The sequence below is a fragment of the Polypterus senegalus genome, chromosome 18 (genome assembly GCF_016835505.1).
Source record: "Polypterus senegalus isolate Bchr_013 chromosome 18, ASM1683550v1, whole genome shotgun sequence".
NCBI classification, from domain to species: domain Eukaryota; kingdom Metazoa; phylum Chordata; class Cladistia; order Polypteriformes; family Polypteridae; genus Polypterus; species Polypterus senegalus.
In genome coordinates, this window is record NC_053171.1 from 10569513 (window position 1) to 10590345 (window position 20833).

The following is a 20833-nucleotide window of genomic DNA, read 5'->3' on the forward strand; positions in this document are numbered from 1 at the left end:
GGCAGCTGTACTTGAAGTTTGGCTGAAAACAGCAAAAGTAAGCAATAAGTCTTTTACAGACAAGAATCCAAAACAGAACAGAACTGGCAGAAGGAACATGTCGGGCAGGGGAAAATGATGTCATCGTGCCCTGCAACCGGAAGTGACGTCATTGGGGCACCCGTAAATGGAAGTGACATAGCCGGAAGTGATGTAATCAGGCTAACACCCCAACCCCACCAAAAAAAAAAAAAAACAAACAGGAAGTGACATCATCGGGCCCATAACTGGAAGTGATGTCATCAGTCCCCGGAACCAGAAGTGAGGTCATCAGGCCCAGGCGGCATTTCCCATGTTTGGTCTGCAGGGAGAAAAGAGAAAGGATTAGTGCACTCTGCCACCACCTGGTCCGGCATGGAATGACCTTCTTTTGAGCCCTTTAGCTGCCTGCCATGCACATGTGCGTGTCAATGTGTTTGTTTTACTCCAAAACTGGACTTCCATACATCGGACATGTCTACACCAGATTAAATGCACCTCTCAGTTCTAAAATAAAACACGTTGGCAGATGTATACACGTATTTCAGTAGATTCACACAGCAAGACGGAGGTGGTGTATCCTCTTTGTATTCCTGTCGGTTTTCTCCCACATCCCAAAGACACGCCGCGTCTCAATGGAATTGTCACTGTGTGTCGGAGTGTGCCCAGTAACTGACTGGCAAGCCAACCCGGGTTGCATCCTACCTTGTACTTGATGCTGCCAGGATAGACTCTGCCTTTCTTCAGGCCTTCACAATTTCCAAACCAATGAAGAACTGCCACCTTGGCTAACATGCACATCTTTGGCACGTGGGAGGAAATGCGATTCCTGGGAAAATTCCATGGGTGTATGAAGGAAGAAAGAGATCAGGCTGGGATTTGAATGTGATGTTAGGAAGCAGCACAGACCATCGTGCCACTTTTGTTTTGTTTGTAATTTAAAGCATAAACCGTACACACCAGATGTCCTCCATAAACATCTCAAACCCGTCTCTCGTGATGTGGACAGCAGGCACAAACCTTCGGTAGATTTCACGGATTTGGCTCCCTTTGTATTCTCCGTCATCTGCAATGACAAATACGTCTGTCAGAAAACACCAGAAGATTGCACGTATGTGAATTCAGTCCTAATGAAAGCCAGAAGAGCACAAGACCTTCACGACGGGGGCCCATGTGGGGATGGAAATCAGTCGGACTCCTCCAGGCATCTCAATAAACATTCTCCCCCCCACACCATCTCAGTGAACAGTTCACTAGCTGCTTCCTTATGGCGGCCTTTAAATGAATATTTCCTCCACTTACTGTTCCCTAGAGGACAACTGCAGTGGTCTCAGGAAGCGCTGTCTATGGGGGGAGGAGGGTCCGTGTTGAGGTTCCCACTGCTTCAACTGTTTCCTCCTGACCCATCTGCTAACGTCTCTCCCGTTTAGTTTATTTGCATTGTGGCCGCACTTTCCTTTTGAAAGAAACATTTGGTCATACGACGCTGGACATGTGGGACGCACACCCTGAGGGGACATCAGGGTCCTACCTAATCTCTAATATGAAGGAGTGCCTTCTGTTATCTGAGGTTTCCACAGCTCACATTCACACAGTGTGCTCCCCTACTGCTCCATTTTGTCCCAGGACTGAATATTTTTGCTGAAAACTCACTTTTCTAAAAAGCACACAAAGCAATAGTTTATCATATAAATCAACATAAAATACTTACAGTCCTATGAAAAAGTTTGGGAACCCCTCTCAGCCTGCATAATAATTGACTCTCCTTTCAACCAGAAAGATAACAGTGGTATGTCTTTCATTTCCTAGGAACATCTGAGTACTGCGGTGTTTTCAGAACAAAGATTTTTAGTGACGCAGTATTTAGTTGTATGAAATTAAATCAAATGTGAAAAACTGGCTGTGCACAAATGTGGGTCCCCTTGTCATTTTGCTGATTTGAATGCCTGTCACTGCTCAACGCTGATTACTTGGTTGGATGAGCTCGTGAATCCTTGAACTTCATAGACAGGAGTGTCCAATCATGAGATATAACGGTATTTAAGGTGGTCAGTTGAAAGTTGTGCTTCCTTCCCTTTGACTCTCCTCTGAAGAGTGACAGACAGCATGGGATCCTCAAAGCAACTCTCAAAAGATCTGAAAACAAAGATTGTTCAGTCTGATGGTTTAGAGGAAGGCTACAAAAAGCCATCTCAGAGATTTAAACTGTCAGTTTCAACTGTGAGGAATGGAATCAGGAAATGGAAGGCCACAGGCACAGTTGCTGTTAAACCAACAGGTCTGGCAGGCCAAGAAAAATACAGGAGCGGCATATGAGCAGGATTGTGAGAATGGTTACAGACAACCCACAGATCACCTCCAAAGACCTGCAAGAACATCTCGCTGCAGATGGTGTATCTGTACATCGTTCTACAATTCAGCACAATTTGCACAAAGAACATCAGTATGGCAGAGTGATGAGAGAGAAGCCCTTTCTGCACTCACGCCACAAACAGAGTCACTTGTTGTATGCAACTGCCCATTTACACAAGCCAGATTCATTTAGGAACAAAGTGCTTTGGACTGATGAGACAAAAATTGAGTTATTTGGTCATCACAAAAAGCACTTTGTATGGCGGAAGAAGAACAACGCCTTCCAAGAAAAACACCTGCTACCTACTGTCAAATTTGGTGGAGGTTCCATCATGCTGTGGGGCTGTGTGGCTAGTTCAGGGACTGGGGCCTTTGTTAAAGTCGAGGGTCGGATGAATTCAACCCAATATCAACAAATTCTTCAGGATAATGTTCAAGCATCAGTCACAAAGTTGAAGTTACGCAGGGGTTGGATATTCCAACAAGACAATGACACCAAAACACAGTTTGAAATCTACAAAGGCATTCATGCAGAGGGAGAAGTACAATGTTCTGGAATGGCCGTCACAGTCCCCTGACTTGAATATCATCGAAAATCTATGGGATGATTTGAAACAGGCTGTCCATCAAATGTAACTGAACTGGAGAGATTTTGTATGAAGAATGGTGAGAAATACCTCCATCCAGAATCCAGACACTCATCAAAGGCTACAGGAGGCGTCGAGAGGCTCAAAGGAGCAAAAGGAGACTCAACTAAGTATTGATGTCATATCTCTGTTGGGTGCCCACACTTATGCACCTCTCTAATTTTTTATGATGCATATTGCATATTTTCTGTTAATCCAATAAATTTAATGTCACTGCTGAAATACTACTGTGTCCATAAGGCAGGTCAGATATTAAAAGAAAGTTGCTACTTTGAAAGCTCAGCCAATGAGAAACAAAATTCCAAATAATTAAGAGGGGGTCCCAAACTTTTTCATATGACTGTATTAATGACAAATGTTATGTTCCATGAGCCCCTACAGTATGTTAATCCCCATACTTATTACATACCCGTTTGTCTCCTCACTCATAAGCTGAAAGGCACTTAATGTTAAAACGAACTTGGAGTAGTCGAATGGCTGCTAATCCGTCGTGCTCACTAGCATGCGCCGCGCTTTGGTGAAGTCCAGTAGCCAGCTTGCCTCCCACGGATTGATGTCTGTGTAATCGTCCGAGGGTGAATGACGCCTGTAGACGCATCAGCTACACGACCAGCTGGAGATCTGATCAGTTTTAATTTCTAGACTACTTGCAACAAAATTTCTGCTCAATAAGTCAGAATCCAATTGAGTAATAACACAAAAAACAAAAGCATTATATGCACAGCATATTTAGTTTTTGCGCATTCGCCTCCCTGTCTCGCCCGATGTCGATGCCATTCTAGACGTTGTTTACTCCATGCTGCTCACGCACACGCAGGGGATTCGAAGTCAAGTCAACGAGTCTAACAATCCTCCTAGCAAAGAGGGCCTGCCCTTAACGTAGTGATGAGTTCTGTTGACGTTTACAGCTTTTATCGCCCTCTGCCCCGCCCTAAAAAGAGTTAAGGTCAATTTTAACTTTTTTTACACTGAATACAAAAGTCATTCAAAAAACAGAAATTAATTTACAGATTCATAACTTAACAACTTGGTCAAACTGGAATTTGAGCTTCTACCTTTGCACTGTGGGGACTTGGGTTCAGCTCCTGCCTCCGATCACAATATTCTTAGAAATCACCTTAGTCAATGGGTGGGCCTCTCTGGTAATGTCTTAAATTGGTTTGAATCCTATCTGGCAGGTAGAAAATTCTTTGTTAGTTGTGGTAATTTTACATCAAAGACCCCTGATATTCTATATGGTGGTCCACAAGGCTCTCTCCTGGGTCTGCTGCTCTTTTCAATCTACGTGCTTCCGTTAGGTCAGATTATCTCGGGGCATAACGTGAGTTACCACAGCTATGCTGATGACATGCAGCTGTATTTGACCCCAACTCTCTTAATTTACTAACACAATGTCTTACTTGTGTTTGAGTGGACGAGGAGTCATTTTCTCAAGCTAAATAAAGAGAAAACTGAAATTTTAATGATTGGCAATAATGGATATAATGAGGTTATTAGAAATAAACTTGATCCATTAGGTTTAAAAGTCAAGACGGAGGTAAAGAATTTAGGGGTAACTATTGACTCTGACCTGAATTTTAAATCGCATATTAATCAGACCACTAGGACAGCATTTTTCCACAGCAAAAGTTAGACCTCTTATGTCATTGAAAGATGCCGAGAAATTAGTTCACGCTTTTGTTTTCAGTCGACTAGATTACTGTAACGCACTCCTCTCAGGACCACCAAAAAAGACATCAATCGATTGCAATTAGTGGAGAATGGAGCTGCTAGAATCCTAACTAGGAAAAGAAAATCCAAGCCCATTTTTCCAATTTTGAGGTCACTACACTGGCCACCTGTGTCTTTCAGAACTGACTTTAAAATCCTGCTTATGGTTTACAAAGCCTTCAATAATCTGCTCCATCTTATACCTCAGAATGTCTGACACCTTACACTCCAAATCGTAACCTTAGATGTTCAAATGAGTGTCTGCTTAGAATTCCAAGAGCGAAACTTAAAAGAAGTGGTGAGGCTGGCCTTCTGCTGTTAGGCACCTCAAATCTGGAACAGCCTGCCAATAGAAACTCACCAGGCTGATACAGTGGAGCAATTTAAAAAACTGCTGAAAACTCATTACTGTAACATGGCTCTCTGATAACTTCATCTTAGTTTAATCCTGATGCTCTGTATATTCAATTAATTATTATTACAATTCATGGTGGCTTTAACATCCGTACTGACCCCTACTCTCTCTTCTGTTCTTTATCCGGTTTTCTGTGGTGGCGACCTGCGCCACCACCACCTGATCAAAGGACCGTGATGTCCCTACATTGATGGATTAAAGGCCAGAAGTCCTCATGACCGTCATCACCAAGTCCTTCCATGAGAACCGTGGATACCATGAGGAGTGACTGAGGTCACTGATATTAGGTAGAATGCCTAAAGGTGGCTGGGTGGTCTCATGGCCTGGGAACCCCTGCAGATTTTATTTTTTCTCCAGCCCTCTGGAGTTTTTTTGTTTTTTCTGCCCTCCCTGGCCATCAGACCACCTTACTTTTATTTTATGTTAATTAATGTTCTCTTATTTTAAGTCTTACTTTGTCCTTTTTTCTCTTTTCTTCATCATGTAAAGCACTTTGAGCTTATTGTATGAAAATGTGCTATAGAAATAAATGTTGTTGTTGTCACTCCCTCTGTGCAGTTTGCATGGCCTCTGAATGCAGAAATATATGACAGATGTGTAGTTTAGGTGGTCCGGGGTGGGACGGTGTGCCTCGCAATCCACTGGTGACTTTGTGCCATGCCTCTGATTCAGCAAGGACCAGCTAACCTTGCAAAACAAGCAATGCCAAGAGGAATACAGAAAAATAACACCACTTCAAGAACATACAGAAAGCACAGTGACATTCTAACTTGCATAGATAGATAGATATCGAGACACCCCCAGAGACGTCAAACATGCGCCAACAGCAGCCACAGCACATAGCAACAGACATTTTATATTGATATACTGTATGTGTGAAACCATTGCTATGTGTGCTGGTCCTGGCTATTCAGTGGGGCAACTCCTTGTTAGTCAGGTGGCTACAACAAATTTTACATCCCGTTCTTAATCTCTGCCCACCTCTTTCACTTTTCTACCTACCCGCCTGCCTGCCTGATATAAATGTAGACTTTGAAATGAGTGTCCGGTTGAAAGCCCACAGATTATTCTTTGCCTACAAACTTTATAACTTTATCTATGAAGTAGCTTCTAGTGCCCCCTGGAGGAACAACACCATCATGACAGGCGGGCAGGCGGGCACTCCCAACAGGAATGCAAGTCCGTGGTTCATACCAGCTGATCCCCTCCAGCCTTCTTTTAAGCCTGTATGCTGCCCCCTAGTGTTCTGAATAATATTTCAGGCTTCCATTCACTCTCCCTAATAATAAAAATGCTCATACTTTGTATTTCTATTGTGTCTTTCTCAAGTTTAAAACGCTTCAGAAATATGAATATCAGGAAAAAAACAGAAAAACAAAACTAATATCAGCATAAAACGCACCATAAAAAGATAACTTCACAAAACACAAAGCTCTGAACTAGCATAAGTGCCTTGAGCATGGGAAAGGCGCTATATAAATAAATTGTATTATTATTATTATACTGAGGTGGGCTGGCACCCTACCCGGGGTTTGTTTCCTGCCTTGTGCCCTGTGTTGGCTGGGATTGGCTCCAGCAGACCCCGTGACCCTGTAGTTAGGATAGAGCGGGTTGGACAATGGATGGATGGATGGATTATTATTAAGGGGCAAAAAAAAAAAAAACAGAATAAAAAAATAAAATACTTCAAGAAAACTGTAAGAAAATAACAGAATGTATGATATAAACACAACTTTGTGAGCAGCTGGACAGGGAGGGTCAGAACGTCAGAGTAAGTTAAACGACTTCCTGAACAAATGTTTTTAAGTTGCTTTTTTAAAAGAGTGAATTGAGTCGGCTGACCTCAGTAATTTAGGGGGGCCAATCCAAAGTCTGGGAGCCGTAGAGCTGAAGGGTCTGTCACCCACAGAGCACAATTTATTATGGGCCAGCATGAATGGACCTTAGTGAGGAGATAGGAGCTTAGTGATGGGTGCCAGTGTGACAGACTGTGGTCCAAACGAAGACAGTGCAGTGTCGACCGGTACACGTTTATGGTGTCTACAGGTACAAAAAAATTAGATAGTTGTGCCAAAATGTGACAACACCTTAATAGAAGGAACAGATGTAAATGTGACACTGAAAGGAGGAAGAAAGTAACAGTAGCAGGTCAGGTTTGAGAACCCTTGTGCTAAGAGATAAAGAACAAGGGTTAAAATGTCATTTATTAATTGTAATTGTAATTTATTATTATGTCACTTATTAATAAAAATAATAACAACAATAACCAGGTCAGGTTGGGGAGCCTGCACTGGTACAGCGCGGTGCTGCATCCACCACACGACGAAACAGCTCGGGATCCTGGCTAGCAACACACACACCCCACACACACACACCGCGGTCCCGTCCCAAGACACTGGAACTGACCCTCTATTTGATGCAGCCAGGTGTTACGTGGGCGTCCCCTTTTTCTGGTCCAGCCGCTTGGGTCCTCAGCGATGAGGGTCCTGTGAGCCGAGTCACTCTCAAGGAAATCGTACCACATGGCCGTAGTGCCGTAATTGACGCTCCTTCACAATGCAGGTCATGTGCCTCATTCGGGAATCTGTGAGCAACACAAAGTCAAACCAGCGGGACACAAGGACTCCCCGAAGAGACACAGGAGTCCAGCCTTAGGTCACTGGATGGCGTCCATGTTTTTCGCAACCATATAGCAAGACAGGAAGTACCGGGAATCTAAAGACTTGGACCTTCGTCCTTTTGCAGATATCGGGACCACCACACGCCGTTTTCCAGCGACCTCACGACCCCCCCACGCTCTCCCAGTCCATCTACTGACCTTATAATAATAATAATAGTAATAAATTGCAATATATTACAGAACCTAATGTCCATACTAAAGCTGCAAAACCAATAAGAATTGGTCTTAGTAAGAAGTTTAAAAATCCACACCCTCCTTTGACATTTTCATCTTTGTTGTCCTTGTCCAGATATTTAATAATAAAAAAAAAAAAGTGTTGGAAAACCAATCCACTGCTACTGCCAACGACAAGCCGTGACCAGGCGAGACTAATTAGTCAATGAATAATCCAACCCAAATTCTTGTGTCAGAAGATGGCATGGACTCTATTGTGCGTGATAAAGTGCTCTTTTGTGCTCTTCAATCCGACCTTAAAAGAAATAAACTATTCAGAAAGGCATGCGTTTGTGAATTTCCCCTTGGGATTAATAAAGTATCTATCTATGAGTTGTTTTTTGGGCACATAAAAAACGGAAAACCTGTTTTCCGATCAAGCACATGTGAAATTTAAACTTAAATTCTTCCCTGTTTATCTTCCTTTCCTGCATAAAGAGAGATACTTCATTTGAATGTGTATTATTAATAAAGTCATGGCAAGTTAAGAGAGGAAATTAAAACTAGCGTACCGAGAACAAACAGCACCCTGCCTTTGAAGTGCTAACTGCCTCTCCAATCCTCCGAGTTAGGCACAGGAAATTAAAACACGCAAGGACATTCCGGCGGCCATTACATGAAATGGATCTTCATTTTACATTGTGCGAGTTTCGCACTGCAAGAGCCATGCAGGATTATTTAAAACAAGAGCGTCACATTCAACGCTCCTCCTGTCAGCATTTCCCTGAAAAACGCATCTTAAAAGTCAAAAGTTTACTCGAGCAGTACATTCCTTATCAAGCCCCACTCTAAAGGCGTCTACAGGGAGGTCTTCCAAGAAAACATCAAGTCGAGCTTTGAAAGTCCCTAACATCTTACTGTCTACCACACTAGTTGGTCGCTTATTCCAAGTGTCTGTCATTCTTTGTGTAAAGAAAAACTTCTTAATGTTTGTGTGAAATTTACTCTTAACAAGTTTCCAACTGTGTCCCCGTGTTCTTGATGAACTCATTTTTAAAGTCACCGTCTCGATCCACTGGACTAATTCCATCCATCCATCCATTATCCAACCCACTATATCCTAACTACAGGGTCACGGGGGGTCTGCTGGAGCCAATCCCAGCCAACACAGGGCACAAGGCAGGAAACAAACCCCAGGCAGGGCGCCAGCCCACCACAGCTGGACTAATTCACTTCATCATCTTAAACACCTTAGTCAGGTCTCCTCTGAATCTTCTTTTGTTTAAATTGTAAAGCCTCAGCTCTTTTAATTTTTCCTCAAAACTCAACCCCTGTAGCCCTGAATCAGCCGAGTCGCTCTTCTCTGGACCTTCTCTTGTGCTGCTTTGTCTTTATGGAGTCATAAACTGCACTCAGGACTCCAGATGAGGCCTCACCAGTGTGTTATAAATGTTGAGCAGACCCTCCTGTGACTTGTACTCCACACGTCAAGGCGCTATATAACCTGACATTCTGTTAGCCTTCTTCATGGCTTCAGTCGGGAAGTCGATAGCTTAGAGTCCACTGCGACTCCTAAATCCTTCTCATAAGGTGGACTCTCGATATTCCGACCGCCCATTGTGTATTCAAACCTCACATTTTTACTTCCTATGTGTAATTCTTTACATTTACTGACATTAAACTTCATCCGCCACAACTCTGCTCAAGCCTGTCTGCTGTCCAAGTCCGTCTGTGATGATATAACGGATTCCAAATGATCTGCTAATCCTCCTATCTTGGTATCATCAGCAAATTTAACCAGCTTGCTACTTATATTCCTATCTAAATCATTTATAAATATTAAAAATAACACTAACCCATGCTGGTCACCCACTCTTTAACACCCCTCGCACCATCATCCTCTACTTCCTGTGTCTGAGCCAATTCTGTACCCATCTAAAAAAAAAAATATCGCCCTGAACTGCCACTTCTTGTAATCTGATGCCCAACCTCTCAGGTGGCACCTTATCAAATGCTTTCTGAAAGTCCAGATAAATAATATCATAATTTACACAGCAGTACAAATCATTTTGCAGCCAGGGAATAATATACACACCTTTCTGTGGCTCTTTTTTAATTTTTGTGACATAAAGCAGACTGAGAACACATGAAGCATACGCCATAGAGAGGCTGCCGATTATGCACGACAAGACATGCCAAGTAGAATGTCATCTGTGCAGCTGGTTTTCATGAAGAATGTCAGCTGTAAGAAAACAGCAGTGTGGAGCATTTGTTCTGTTTGGCAGGTTTAAACAGTCGTGTGCAAGGACGCCACTTAGGCAAGTGTGCTGCTAACGGGGAAAAAAGAAACAAAAAACGGACATTCATGGCCAGCCCTGCAGTTTATTGCACTCGTCATTTGAGCTGCTCTATGCTCGTATTAAATCATCAGATTATACAGAACGACACGTGCAATTTACTTTAACAAAATGCATTAAAAATATCAGCGGTGTTGTACGAGTCGTGGCACTGCTATACCAGGAATGATGTTTCATTTGCCAGTCAGAGGAGTCTCGTTACATTAATAACAACTGGCTGCTCCATAAGCGTTTCATTCCAGGGCAGAGACGTGTGGCACATAAACCACTTGTTGACGCGACAGATATACACTCACCTAAAGGATTATTAGGACCACCATACTAATCCGGTGTTTGACCCCCTTTCGCCTTCAGAACTGCCTTAATTCTACGTGGCATTGATTCAACAAGGTGCTGAAAGCATTCTTTACAAATGTTGGCCCATATTGATAGGATAGCATCTTGCAGTTGATGGAGATTTGTGGGATGCACATCCAGGGCACGAAGCTCCCGTTCCACCACATCCCAAAGATGCTCTATTGGGTTGAGATCTGGTGACTGTGGGGACCATTTTAGTACTGTGAACTCATTGTCATGTTCAAGAAACCAATTTGAAATGATTCAAGCTTTGTGACATGGTGCATTATCCTGCTGGAAGTAGCCATCAGAGGATGGGTACATGGTGGTCATGAAGGGATGGACATGGTCAGAAACAATGCTCAGGTAGCCCTTGGCATTTAAACGATGCCCAATTGGCACTAAGGGGCCTAAAGTGTGCCAAGAAAACATCCCCCACACCATTACACCACCACCAGCAGCCTGCACAGTGGTAACAAGGCATGATGGATCCATGTTCTTACTCTGTTTACGCCAAATTCTGACTCTACCATTTGAATGTCTCAACAGAAATCGAGACTCATCAGACCAGGCAACATTTCTCCAGTCTTCAACTGTCCAATTTTGGTGAGCTCGTGCAAATTGTAGCCTCTTTTTCCTATTTGTAGTGGAGATGAGTGGTACCCGGTGGGGTCTTCTGCTGTTGTAGCCCATCCGCCTCAAGGTTGTGCGTGTTGTGGCTTCACAAATGCTTTGCTGCATACCTCGGTTGTAACGAGTGGTTATTTCAGTCAAAGTTGCTCTTCTATCAGCTTGAATCAGTCGGCCCATTCATTCTCCTCTGACCTCTAGCATCAACAAGGCATTTTCCCACAGGACTGCCGCATACTGGATGTTTTTCCCTTTTCACACCATTCTTTGTAAACCCTAGAAATGGTTGTGCGTGAAAATCCCAGAAACAGAGCAGATTGTGAAATACTCAGACCGGCCCGTCTAGCACCAACAACCATGCCACGCTCCAAATTGCTTAAATCACCTTTCTTTGCCATTCTGACATTCAGTTTGGAGTTCAGGAGATTGTCTTGACCAGGACCACACCCCTAAATGCATTGAAGCAACTGCCATGTGATTGGTTGATTAGATAATTACATTCATGAGAAATTGAACAGGTGTTCCTAATAATCCTTTAGGTGAGTGTATATGATATGCCTCCTCTTCATACAAAACAGCCAGATGAGAAAGTCTGTAAAGACATCTCTATGAATAGCTGAGGCCATTTTTATGTAGATGATACTCAACTCTCCTTCAATGTTAAAAGTGAAACTTCGTCAGGGCTTTCTGGGCTCAGAACTTGCCTCGGTGAAATTAAAACCTGAATGGAGCAGAACTCCTTAAATTTAAATTGCAACAGAACTGAACTCCTTCAAATTGGCACTAAAGCACAAATGAGCTCCTTCTCAGTCACTGTTGACGATGATCTCGTCAGATCTTCTTCTGATGAAAGGAATCTCTGTGTCATTTTTGATTCCTACCTTTCTTATTCCACCCACTTAAATTCACATTAAGAAACTTTCTTACTTTCCCCTCCGTAACACATGCCGTGTTCGCTCATTCCTCTCCTTTTCTAATGCCGAGAAACTTGTCCTGCTTTTATCACATCCTGCTTCGATTACTCGTAACTCCCTACTGACAGGTGTCCCTTCTAATCACAGCTCGAGCCGATTCAAAACTCTGCTGCAAGAGTCCTGACACAAATCAACAGCAGCAAACACAGCCATCCTGCTTCACCTCCCCTGGCTCCCCAGATCTTACAGGATTGAATATAAAATTCTATTAATGACCTACAAAGCTTTAAATGGACTCACACCGGACTACGTCAGTGACCTTCTCCATCGCTCTTCTCCTGTTCGCCCACTAAGATTCTCCGATTCTGTGCCCCACCCTAACCCACCCTAACCCGCACTCTGTGGGTGACTGCAGGGCCTTCAGGTGTATAGCGCCCTGACTTTTCAATGACCTCCCGAAATTAATGAGATCAGCGGACTCCATTCAGTCTTTTAAAAGGCAACTTAAAACTCATCTGTTCAGGAAGGCGTCTGACGCTTCTTTCAGTTGAGCTCTCTGTCCAGATGCTCAGGGTGATTTGTGTGTTGTATCACAAATGATGTTATTTGTTCAGGCCACCAGTTCCCAAACTCAGTCCCGAGGACCTGCTGTGGCTGCAGGTTTTCATGCCCAGTAAAGCAGAGTGAAAATCAGGCTGAAAATTATTAAAAAGTAAAAGAAAAAAAAAGAAAAAATACTACCCCCGTGCTGGCTGGGATTGGCTCCAGCAGACCCCCGTGACCCTGTAGTTAGGATATAGCAGGTTGGATAATGGACTGCCACATTCATTTTGGAATGGGCAAATGTCACCCAAATTTCAACAATGGAATCCATCTTTTACACACACACACACACCACATACACACACACTGTGGAAGAATCATTTTAGTGTAACACAGCATTCATCTTAAAGAAATAGCATAAGGGGGAAACTAAATAAAGGTCAAGTGAACAACAAAATGTATCCATCCATCCATTACCCAACCCGCTATATCCTAACTACAGGGTCAGGGGGGGTCTGCTGGAGCCAATCCCAGCCAACATGGGGAGCAAGGCAGGAAACAAACCCCGGGCAGGGCGCCAGCCCACCACAGGAACAACAAAATGTACACTGAAATAGAAGAATTGATTTAGGAAAAGACTGAGATGGTCAAGTAAATAAAGAATGTACCAGAAGAAAGGTTGAGGATGTCCTATAAGCGAGAATGGACACTTGTTATATGCACAGAAATTTCAAGGCTGGTGGCTCATCTCAAAAGGTATAAGAAGAACCAGAATATGATGTAATAGACTTTTATTTTATATAAATCATTTGGGTGTAAACCAACCAGAGTAAAATGTATGCATTGATTGACGCTGTATGTAAATTCAACAGTTTAGAAAATGAACCTCTATATCCTTTGTTTCTCGGACCGTTCTGGTCATTCTGACCGGGCTGTAACGGGCAGTTTTTGATGAATGCTCCTTCCAAGGCATTTTGCCGAGGAGTCATTAAAAGATATCATGAAGAGCTTTTCTCCTGCCTGATTACTGAATTGTCCTGTTAGATGATGTTTCCTTCTCTAATAAGTGGCATAGTGCGACTTAACCTTCACCTGTGCCATGCTGCAGACGAGGGCATGTGGCAAGTTTACCAAAGTATAGTGGAGAGCTGCAATAAAAAAAAATAAAAAATAAAACACACACCAGTCACCTAGAATTAAAGCATTTCATATTTGTGCTTTAAATTACATGTCAAATTTAATGTGATAAATCCCTAAATACCTTGTTAAATATTCTCTCTTTGTGTTATTAATACTGCACTGGTAACAAGCTAACTTCATTTCTAGCCACGGCCTAGGAGAGTCTTCTTTCCCACGTCTCAAAGACCACCATGTCATGTGACCTGGCAGTGTTACGCCCGCTCTGCCCTCTGCTGCCTCCCCACGGCTTTTAAGTGAGTTTGAAACATGAGGCAGCTTCCAATGGCAATGTAGAGTGAACATGAAGACCCCGCTGCTGCATCACATGAACACTCAAGGACTGCCAATGCATTTTTTTTTTTGATTTGTTATTTGCTCTGATGGCATCTCTCCAAACCATCAAAGTTTTTATAAACCATCAAGCCGTGAAGGAAGGAAGCACTTGAATGAGGACTCAGTAAACTTCTTAAAGTAGTTCTTTACCACAGATGTTAAGTCCGCTCAACTCTTATCACTATTAATAACCTCCTCAGTAAATAATTTAGCGGTAATTTATAACTTATTTCCCACAACAGTACAGAGTAATGGGGATCGTGGAAGAGAAGTGAAAAAAAAAAGAGTGCAGGCAGGGTGGAGTGGGTGGAGAAGAGTGTCAGGAGTGACTTGTGACAGACGGGTATCAGCAAGAGTGAAAGGGAAGGTCTACAGGACGGTAGTGAGACCAGCTATGTTATATGGGCTGGAGACGGTGGCACAGGAGACAGAGCTGGAGGTGGCAGAGTTAAAGATGCTAAGATTTGGTGTGACGAGGATGGACAGAATAAGAAATGAGGGCATTAGAGGGTCAGCTCAAGTTGGACGGTTAGGAGACAAAGTCAGAGAGGTGAGATTGTGATGGTTTGGACATGTGCACAGGAGAGATGCTGGGTATATTGGGAGAAGGATGTTAGGGATAGAGCTGCCAGGGAAGAGGAAACGAGAAAGGCCTAAGAGAAGGTTTATGGATGTGGTGAGAAAGGACATGCAGGTGACAGGGGTGACAGAGCAAGATGATGAGGACAGGAAGATATGGAAGAAGATGATCCACTGTGGCGACTGCAGCTGAAAGAAGAAGATCTTACCCTGTTAACATGTGGGGCTTTACTGTTTGTGTAGTTTGGGGATCTGTGGCGCCGCCTTGTGGTCACGATTATATCACTTTAGGTAGATTTAATCATTTTTATGGATTGTTCTTCTAAACAGTTATTTGTTCTATTTTAAAGAATTAGCCAACAATTTATGACTTCATACCATCCTTTGTAAAACAATGTAAAGCTGTGCTTCTCAAAATGAGTTATTTGTGTCAAGAGTCTCACAGCAATAAAGTGTCTACTGAATTTATGTTGTACTCACAGTTCATAGATTTTAAAGAGAAGGAATCTCTTTTTGACATCCAAGGCAAAATACCGTGTAGCTTGTGAATCAAAACTAACAACGTAAAATGAAAAAGCTCAACTAAAAGTGATATTTTCCAGACAGACAAAGAAAAAGAGAAGCACATCTACAACCATAATGCAAATACTTTGATAGAAAATGCCTTTTTGGTGGTCGCTGTGGTGGGCCTTTGCCCTGCCAATGTCTTGTTCCTGCCCTGCCACTGATCCTGATGGGATAGCAACCAACTCCTCAAGACTTGGAATTAAATTAGGCAGGTTAGAAGATATTATGTGATAAATGGTGACTGTACTGAGCCACATTGCATGTATAAACATTCTTTTTATTGACTTCATTCATTTCGGGATGCCAGGGCCTTTGCGGGCAGTCATGACAGTCCACCAGTAAAAAGGGGACATCGGCCTATCAAAGGGCAATGAGAAGGGTTCATTCATTTAAAGGATGCACACAACAATTTTCAGGAAAAAGGATTTCACACATCGCAACATTTTACTGCAGTACTTGAAGGCAATTATAGAGCAAAAATGTGTTATTTTACAGAGACATACATGTTGACCTAAAGTTTTTACCTTTATTGTCCAGTCTTGTGCTACAAGAAGCCCATTCATTCTTAAAAAACCGACACTCGATTCACCCCAAGTTAACAATCACAGGCCTTTCTTTCTCCTTTCCTTTCTAACCAGGTCTCTTCCTTCCTTACTTGTACAGAATGGATTCCTCGATACCAACCAGTTCGGCTTCAAGAGGAACCACTCGACTGAGACGGCTCTTCCGACTGTGGTTGACCAGCTACGACTTGCTGGAGCTACCAACATGCCATTGGTCGTGATCCTACTAGATCTTTCTTCTGCCCTTGACATGGTCAAGCAAGACATCCTTCTTGCCATCCTCTTGAACATTGGCATTGCTGGGACTGCTCTCAGATGGTTTGAGTCCCCTGGGACTCCGACAGTGTGCTCTGGTGAAGAAAGTTGTCAAAGGCACACCAGACATGCACTGGTGTACCCCAAGGATCAGTGCTGAGTCCTCCACTCTTCTGTCTGTACCCCACCTTACTGGTCTCCATCATTCAATCACATGGGCTTCTCTTATCAGAAAACGATACACAGCTGACCCTGTCGATCCCTCCTGATGACAATACAATGCATGTCTTACTGATATTTCAACCTGGATGAAGGACCATCATGATTGATGAGCAGCTATCTTTTTCTGACCCCATTTCCACTGTTTGTCGTTCATGCAGAATCACGCTGTACAACATCCACAAGATCAGACCTTATCTGACAGTGTGCGCCACACAGCTTCTGGTCCAGGCTTGGGTCTTGTCTTGTCTGGACTACTGTAACTCGCTCCAGGCAGGAGTACCCGCACATGCTATCAAGCCACTGCAGATGGTCCAGAATGCAACAGCCCATCTTGTATTTAACCACCCGAGATGAGCACGTCACTCCTCTCTTCAGGTCACTACATTGGCCCCCTGTAGCAGCACAAATTAAGCTCAAATCCCCGGAGCTCACCAACAGAGTGGTCAATGGGTCAGCACCGGAGTAAATGGGGACACTGGTGAGGTGCCATATGCCTGCCAGCCCACTCGGGTCTGCCAGGGAACAGCGTCTGGTGATGACACCTGTGTGTGGTATCAAGTCTCAATGCAGACTCTTTTCCTGTGTAGTTCCTAGTTTTTGGAATGGGCTGCCGACTCCTTTAATGCATTTAAGAAGCAATCAAAGACCCATCTGTTCTGTGATTATCTGTCAAATTGTAACCAGAAAAATAAAAACTTTGCTCTGTGATATTTTATGTCGTCAGTTAATTTGTTTAAGTTTAATAGTTTTATAATAATATGATTGTAAATATATGAGTTGTTCTCTTCACATCTCTTCAATTTTTGTTACCTGTCCTACTACACTTGCTGAACAAACAGGCCGCCCGGCCTAATGTTACTCAGTGATGTTTACTTCTTTGTAAGTTGCTTTGGATAAAAGAGTCTGCCAAGCAAATACATGTAAATGTATTCAAATTAATGGGGTGCACTGTGCCAGCCTCTACTCTAGCAGCACTAGGCAGGAATCAACCTTAGAGAGTCTTCACTTACATGGTGCCAGTCCGAGTTGAGATTCCAGGCCTCAGGAATGTGGATATTGACAATGACCTGTAAATTAAGATTAGACAATATGTTTAAGAGACTGGTGGTTATTTAGGGGAGAACAAATAGGGTAAAAACAATGCAAAAGCTGCAAAAAAATGTAAGTAAAAAGATTTGAAAGCTGCACAATGACATTTCTTTGGGAAAGAGATTTTATTATAGAGGTAAAGATTATTAGAGAGAGATAAGACTGATAAATAGATTTGGAAAGGGAATGCATAACAAAAGATTTAAAAAATGTTTATATGCAAGATGCCATCTCACTTAAATATGGAAACAAATAGGAAAGGCGCCACATACCATTAAAAACTACAGAATGTGCTTTCTTCCATTAAGTCCAAGATTACAGTATAAGGAAAGCTCTACATACTGTCCAGCTAAAGCACAAAGAAATAATCCTGAGGTGTAAGAAATGTTTTAGCTTTTAGATCAAAGATCACAACTTACCTGTAATGTTTATTGTGAACTGCGATATTTATAGACTGTTTTGGTTTTTTTTTTCTTTTATCTTCTTCCTTAACCATAAGCTCGGTTGATGTGTCTGGACTCACCCTGAACCTCACACACATTGCGGTTCTTTACGTTTCACTTTCTTTCTTTTTAACTTGTATTTTATTTGGCCACACAAAGTGCAAGTATTCAGGTGTGGTTAATTAAACCTACGAGCCTTTGTGAGTAATCAAAACAGTCACAAGTGGAAAGACTTGTTTGAATTCAAGGGGGCAGCCCTTTTTTAACATTATAATTAAAACAATCAAGATTGCAGACTGTTGTGCTAATCTTGGGCAATGCCCGTCCCAGTTGGTGCCAAAGGTAAAAAATGAACTTAATGAATTTAAATGGTTTACTCTCTTATATTACATCAGGGTGTCAAGTTTTATATAAACACATACAGTACACGTTATATAAAATGTAAGGTTGCCAGGGTCGAAAACAACACATCACAGGCAGAGTTACAGTACAGTAAAAGGGCCCAACAGAGGACTTATGAATTACAAGGAACCTTCACTACTGATCAGTGTTAATGTGTTTAGTCAGAACTGGTAACCCCCAAAACTCTCGGGGGAGCCCCAGAAACACAACCACAGCAAACAAAGCTGCAAAAATAAGGCAAGAAAAGAAACCTAACAAGGCCCAGCTAAACCAGCAGAAACATCAAGGTGGCCCATGCGTATTTAAGGGCCCATTTCTATTTTATGGTTTCAGGGGACACCAAGAGGCACTATGATCTGGGCCCTAAACATAAGCAGACTCTGTAGGCCCCTTCCTCTTGAAAATAAACTTTTCATAGGAGGGCCCCCCTTCCCACCCCAGTGGGCTCTGGGTAATCATTAACCCTTTCAACTACCCAGTATGACGCCCATGCCTGGGAGCCCCGTGGATTTTGTAGAAGCAACTGCTCCACTGCCAGGAAGGTGGAGATGCCAGACAGATTTGAAGACAGAGGTTAGGGTGAGTAATAGGGCCTTGATTTTTGAAGTCTGGGAGTGGAAACAAAGTAAGGAAACCGCACTTTCTAATTTATTAGTCTGAGACAAGGCTTTGTTTAGGAGTTTGTGTTAGTTTTGTTCTTCCTATACTCATCCTTGCTATTTATTTAAAATTTTACAAGCACGCCACTCTGGTGTACTTGAGTTTTGTTCGACTGTGTGTTTTATGTTATACCTAAAACATGTTTGTATAATCATCACTTATAAAATAATAGAATGTTGATACTAGGTTTGTGAGTGGCATGGCTGCAGCGTGTTTGGACAGTAAATATTTTTTATAGAATTAGAATTTAGATGAAAGTGTAATTGATAAATTACACTTCCGGTGGCTTAGGTATTGGACTACAAACGTGAAGGTATGATCACTCATCCTGTGAGACTCTGATGGAAACATTTAACCTGGCGCTACTTTAAACTCCGACGTTTTCTACAACACACTAGGCACAGGTAAACAGCAAAGAGATGAGATTGCCCTTCGGCTCAATTGACTACAAAAGCATTAATACATTTATTACAGTTGGCAAATTATGTCTGTAGCACTAGGGTGTTGTACCGTGTTAGACATTATAGTTGTACCGAGAAGTCACGCAAAATGACCCCTTTTATTGGCTAACTGAACAGAGATTACACTATGCAAGCTTTTCAGGCAACTCAGGCCCCTTCTTCAGGCAAAGATGTAATGAGATGAGTTGCATATTGTAATCCTCTTAGTTAGCCAATAATTACAGTTGGCAAATAAAAACAACTGAAACGCTTAAAACAGCTGAACTGCTGGAGCGTCAACACACCCATTTTCTAAATGCCTCATTAAATTCAAGGTTGTGGGGCCGCACTGGGCACAGTATGAGAACCACAGCCAGACAAGGTACCAGTTTAGGGCACATCCCCCTCCCAGTAGCTTGTAAGTGGCTTGGTTAAATCTGACAATTACACTAACATGTCTGTCTTTGGTATGTGAAAGGAAATCGGGGATTCCCTATAGAAAACACCATTCAGACACTGGGAGAACATTCACACTCTGCATAACGGACTGGTCAGGAGACTGGACAGCACTCATCACCACACCTTGGGGTGTGTCAATTTAACTTTACTAATCGTTTAAAGCAGTGGTCCCCAACCCCCGGTCTGTGGCCCACTACCGGGCTGCGGCCGTCTGACAGCCAGGCAGCAAGACTCACTCAGTGAAGGGACACAGCAAAAAGGCTGCCCCCCTTCACTGAGGACACTTTTCAGAACGCTAGGTGGGCGGGGCTGTGCAGCGGCGCAGAGAGAGGAGAGAGACCGAGGTGAGAGAGTATTACAACAAAGTATTTTTATGTTTCTGACAGTTTCCCCATATGACACAAATCTATAGAAATCTCATTACTATGAATTACATTCAGCAGATACTTTCATTACAACGAAGTAACCTTGGAATGCCTGTATGAATCATCCACAGAGCAGTTAGTTCTGTGGTCGCAGCTCAGTTGTGCACATTTGCACAACGATCCCCAAACAGAAACATTGTAAAAAAAAAATGTTCTTTCTTCGAACTTTCTTCGTACTGTTTCTTGTGCCGTTTTTGTTTTCTGTGGTTTTCAGGGGTACCTTTTGCTTATCACTCGTCAACATTTGAAAAACATCCATCGGAATTTTAACTCATTTTCACCCTTCTATAGAAACAGCAGACATGAAAAAACGATAACAGTGTTAATGTTTGTGATGTGCAATCTGTTGGAATGACAAATGCAATGCACATGTATGTCTTTGTTATATGCAAAAAAGAAGAAAAATCTCGGGTTGCAAACGTATGCGAACTGCTGCATTTGAAGACGGCGAAAAAGCCGTTT

The 20833-nt window shown here is 42.7% G+C and overlaps 1 long non-coding RNA gene across 2 annotated transcripts; it reads right to left on the minus strand.

Moving 5' to 3' along the window:
- Positions 1-403: 403 nt before the first annotated feature.
- Positions 404-19661, minus strand: LOC120518913. Of its 2 annotated transcripts, none has more exons than XR_005631320.1 (3): positions 17962-19661; positions 17464-17520; positions 404-1084 (listed from the first exon to the last, which is right to left on the minus strand). It is a non-coding gene; the product is annotated as an uncharacterized LOC120518913 (long non-coding RNA). The 2 variants fall into 2 exon arrangements; XR_005631321.1 differs by lacking the exon at positions 404-1084 and adding an exon at positions 13596-13903.
- Between the last annotated feature and the right edge of the window lie 1172 nt (positions 19662-20833).